The sequence below is a fragment of the Paramormyrops kingsleyae genome, chromosome 19 (assembly GCF_048594095.1).
Source record: "Paramormyrops kingsleyae isolate MSU_618 chromosome 19, PKINGS_0.4, whole genome shotgun sequence".
NCBI lineage: Eukaryota > Metazoa > Chordata > Actinopteri > Osteoglossiformes > Mormyridae > Paramormyrops > Paramormyrops kingsleyae.
This window is the reverse complement of record NC_132815.1, coordinates 28,052,108-28,057,541: the sequence shown is the minus strand read 5'-3', so window position 1 is coordinate 28,057,541 and position 5,434 is coordinate 28,052,108. Positions and strand designations below refer to the sequence as shown.

The 5,434-nt window shown below is 40.8% G+C and overlaps 1 long non-coding RNA gene across 1 annotated transcript; it reads left to right on the top strand.

The window, feature by feature from the left end:
- Positions 1-2,464: 2,464 nt before the first annotated feature.
- LOC140580932 (uncharacterized) lies at positions 2,465-4,813 on the top strand. The gene is made up of 3 exons (XR_011984075.1): positions 2,465-2,624; positions 2,896-3,017; positions 4,283-4,813. It is a non-coding gene; the product is annotated as an uncharacterized lncRNA (long non-coding RNA).
- Positions 4,814-5,434: the final 621 nt, after the last annotated feature.

The following is a 5,434-nucleotide window of genomic DNA, read 5'->3' as shown; positions in this document are numbered from 1 at the left end:
TGTCTTAAAACTTGCCCACATTTTAATATATCATGGGAACTAATTAAGAAAATGTGGCCGCAATCTAACTAAAATCAAGGAATGAAATAATAAAATTCAGCCATGATGTCATGAGGATGGGTCATAAGAACATAAGAAATTTACAAACGAGAGGAGGCCATTCGGCCCATCAAGCTCGTTTGGGGAGAACTTAGCTAATAGCTCAGAGTTGTTAAAATCTTCCATATGATTCACTCATTAAATGCACCTTTTCTTTTGAAATCCTTTCGGAAGCACTGTGAGAGAAATGAGCCATGACCTTTATTTTGAAATCCCACTACTGTGAGAGAGCCACAGTGAGAGAGCCACTGTGAGAGACCCACCATGACAGAGTCTCCCGTTCTCCTGCCATATACTCTTGCCTTTATCATCTTTATATTCAATTACAGGATGTAACTGAATAGGGAAGATCTTCTGCAGATGACCTGCCTCAGAGTTGTACTTGAAGTCAGAGGGGTAGAGGGTAAACAGGAATAGAGAGAGGACAGCTTGAAGTCAGAGGGGTAGAGGGTAAACAGGAATAGAGAGAGGACAGCTCCCTGTGGGACACCTGTGCTATTCACCACCTGCTCAGACACATAATTCTGTTACCGTACAAACTGTGGCCTGTAGGTGAGATAGTCAGTGATTCAGGTCACCAAGGAATCATCCACCTGTGCTCTCTAAGCTTCTCCCTGAGCAGTGGGGAGTTAAAAGCACTGAAGAATGAGTCAATGAACATGATGCTCACAGTGCTTCCTGCCATCTTCAAGTGAGAGTAGGCTCTGTGCAGCATGTGGATGAATGTGTACTCACGTCATGCTAGGGTTGTCACTATAACAGATTTTTATAATAACATTTTTAATAACATTTTTAAATTTATCACGAGAACTTTGAAGGTATTTGAAGGCTTCCAATCACAATACTTCCATTCAATGCAATGAAAGCTGAATGTAACAATGTTTCAAAAACTGTTATTCAAATGTATTTAATAGCTTTACCAAGATTATAGTACTGACCAGAAATTTTACTGAACTGGTTCAAGCAAGACATTGAAGATTCAGTCAGCAGTCAAATAAAATAATGTATTACTAAACCTGAGAATAGATTACACTGAACAGTAGGTACCTAAGATCAGAGTACAATACATACAATAACGGTGTGTTCTGGAATGCCTTCTGCCATTTTGATGTTATCTCCTGTAGCTAATAATGCACTGTTATGATATTTTACGTATTTAGAAATTCTCTGGTAATGCCATCTGAGCCTGACCTGACTGTGACCACAAAACCATGAAACATGATCCACATATGTTTTAATTTGGATTAATCAATAAAAACGTTGACAGAAAAAAAGACTTATTCTCATCATTATGAGTATTATATCACAAAAATGCATATTTATTGATTTTCATGACAACCTTACCTCCTACCTGTGACCGAAAGGCAAACTGCAGAGTGCAGTTACAGTAAGTTCCCACCATGGTTTTTAAGTGATGTAGGACAAGCCTCTTCAGGGTCTTCATCAGATGTGACATCAGTGCCACTGGTTTGAAGTCATTCATTTTATTTGTTGATTAATAGTTCTTACATATATCTTCCGATGCATCTGAACACATCATCAGTGATGTAACCTGGGTTCATTGGGTCTTTCAACATCAGACACCCTCTCCCAGGCGACCCTGCCACAGTTGATCAGACCGCGGAATGTGTTCAGGTGGCGTGCACTAGTTCCCATGGATCTCCTCTCCGGATCCAGAGCCATCTTGAGGCTTTCTCAGCTGCTTCGATGATGTTCTTGATGGCTCTGCTCCTTGCTCTTCCTGTGATGCCTAGTACACTGAGGGCTCCGTGGAGAGAGTGACCCACAAATCCCCTACAGCCTACTTCGATGGGCATACACTTGGCCTTCCAGCCCTGTTCTCGATAGTCTATCACCAGATGCTTATATTTAGTCATCTTCTTTTCATGAGCTTTCCCCAGGCAGTCCTCCCATGGCACTGTCAGCTCCATGATTATGATGTTCTTGGTGCTCTCAGGAACCAAAACAATATCTGGCTTCAGTTTGGTGCTTATAATGTGCTGCAGGAGGCTCAACTGTTTCTCCAACATGGTGTGGCATGTGGTGCTTGATCACCGTGCACTGGATCAATTTGTGGGAGATGGAACCATATGCGTTGGCTAGGTCTAACCACACCATGATCTCCTTCAAACACTTCTTCATGGCTGAATCCTGGTGAATTCTGGTGAATCCTGAGGCCTCGGCAGTTTTTGCAGATTTCCCCGCATGTGCATGTCGCGGTCGTAGTCGCTTCTCCATTGCCATTTGTCGTTGCCATTTGATGTGTCAGATTAAGGTTCCCATTCTCCCCTCCTCTCGGGCTCCCCTGGGGGTATTTTTCCATGAGTAGCTTGATGATGGGTTTCCGCCTCTCAGAAGAAGCAGTTTGGGCTGCCAACCCTCCCCACCCTGGATGCTGACTTTCTAAGCTGCCAACTGCCTCTTCAGTCGTCCCCAGCCTATTCCTTGTCATCAGCCAGTCTATTCCTGGTTGTCACTGGCTTTGTGAGGACAAGGAGATGGACACTGATGCGGATCAGATTCAGGTAGTCCTGTTTATTAAGTATTAGCAACACAATGTCTGTGGATCTCAGCAGGATGTTTTATTATTTTAGTTTATTTTTTGAATTTTGTGAATTACAGCTGTAACATGACAAAAAAAAATCCTTTTGGAGATACAAAAATGCATTCTGAATATGAAATGAATCTGCATCATCCTGAAGTGCTCAGTGAAACTGATTGTCCAATCTGTTTTGACATTTGTAAAACTTTCTGGATAAATGGAGTTTATCAACTGTTCCTCACCCAAAAAATTAGCCTTCACAGAGACGTGGCTTACTGGACAAGATCAGGACTCAGACCTTTTTATGGAGGGATTTGGATTACCTTTCCGTGTGGATCGAAAAGCCGAAGTGACCCGGAAAACTCGGGGAGGAGGGGTAAGTCTTTATGTTAACAAACGATACTGTAACTCTGTGACTGTCATGGACCGCATCTGCACGCCAGATGTAGAACTTTTATCAGTGTCAATACACCCTTTTTACCTGCCCCATGAGTTTCCCTGGCTTTTATAACAGTAGTGCACATTCACACGAGGGCAGACGCTGCCTCTGCTTCTAGCACTATCTGTGATGTAATGCATAAACTACAGTCACTTTCACCAGAAGCACCTAACTTTATACTGGGTGATTTTAATCATGTCTCGCTGAAAAAGACCCTTTTAAAATTTTATCAGTATGTCTCGTGTCCCACTAGACAGGACAAAACACTTAATCTCTGTTATGGATCAGTAAAGGATGCCTATAAATCTGTACCATTACCTCCACTTGGAAATGCAGATCATAACTGTGCAACTTAAAACAGTTTTAAAAAGTCAGAAAGTACAGGTGAAGGATATAAAGGACTGGACGGAGGAATCTCTACTCTGCCTGCAGGAGTGTTATGACTGCATGGATTGGGACATGTTTAAAGAGACTTGTGGAGATGATTTGGACACTCTTACTGATGTCATTTGTTCTTACGTTGCATATTGTAGAAACATGATCATTCCCTCTAAGACAGTTAAAATCTACCCTAACAACAAATCATGGATGACTAATTCTGTGAAGTCCAGTATACAGAAAAAGAATCTTGTTTTTAGACATGGGACAGTATCTGACCTCCACTTGGCCAATAAGGAGCTGAAAATAGAAATTTTAAAAGCCAAACAGAGATATAAATCTGACCTGGAGAGTAAAATGGCTGCGAATAAACTTGGCTCAGCCTGGAACAGCAAGAAAAAAATAGCAGGCATCTGGTTTTTATAATCGTTTTAATACCTTTGATTTTAGTAATGAGATTCAGGAACTGCAGTGTAACCTAAAACATGGTCAGCATTTTAAGATTGATCAGAAGTGCCAAGGGCCTTTCACTCTATAAGAGTAAACAAATCTTATGGTCCTGATCATATTTGTGGTCACTTACTCAAATCTTGTGCCCAGCAAGTCCTGTGTTTCATTTTATTTTTAAGAAGTCCTTGCAGACACAGCACATACCTAACATATGGAAATATGCTGTCTTAGTGCCTGTTCCTATTTCCAGTTTTATGAAAAGTCTAAATGATCTTAGGCCGGTGGTTCTGACATTGATTGTAATGAAAGTATTTGAAAAACTGGTGAAGTTAGAGATTTTGAGGCAAACTGAACATGTGCTTGACCCAATGCAGTTCGCCTACAGATCATGGAGAGGAGTGGAAGATGCTACACTGACCCTGTTGGACCTGATTGTTAAACATTTGGAGGAGAAAGGTTCTCATGCTCAATTACTCTTTGTTGATTTTTCTTCAGCCTTTAATATGTTTCAACCTCATATTTTAGTCAGAAGGCTTTTAGAGCAGTTTGAGTAAAAATTTTGTGGGCTGGATTCTTGATTTCCTGACAAACATGACTCAAAGAGTCCGGATAAATAGAACCCTGTCCAGCCAGGTCTGCTCCGCAACTGTGCTTTCACCCTTATTATTCATTCTGTATACAAATATGTGTCAGAGCAGGTATGAAAACAGGGCAATTTTAAAGTATGCAGACGACTCTGTAATTGTCAGTCTGCTCCAGGATAATGAGAAAAGCCACAGTCCAGTCCTGGATGAAATGGTCTGATGATTCCTACCTTCAATTAAACACATTTAAGACCAAAGATATGTCAATTGACTTTAGAACATGCACCTATGCACAGGAGGTCACTTCCATTAAGGGTCAGATGGTGGAATGTGTTCAATCCTATACTGTAAATACCTTGGAACAGTTATTGATTCAAAACTAAAATTTGAAGCAAACTGTGAAGTTGTGTGCAAAAAAGGTCTCCAGAGACTCTCATGTCTAAGAAGGTTTTCTCGTTTCCACATTGATAAGACTATGATGATTTTATTTTATAGTGCTTTTATTGAATCTATTTTATCTTTTTCCTTGGTGTCATGGTTTGGGCATTTATCTGTAAAGAACAGAAACTCACTCAGATTGTGAAATGGTCTAACAGGCTGATTGGTGAGCCACAGTTGAATCCAGCATCCCTGTACATCAGACAGTTACAGTGATTGGCTGGTTAAAATGTTTTTGACGTTTCACACCCTCTGCACAGTGAGTTTCAGTTTCTTCCCTCTGGACGAAGGTTATTGGTCCCAAAATGTAGAACAAAAACATTTAAAGACAGCTTTGTTCCAGCAGCCATCACTCTGATAAATAGATCCTAGCACTTTTTTTGTTTTTAATCTGTTTTGTCAGTTGTTCCTGTGTTGAAGTGTGTATGTAGGATGTATGACTCATGACTGCACCGCAAATCTACCTACAGGTACAAATAAAGTAACCTGAACCTGTAACCTGAA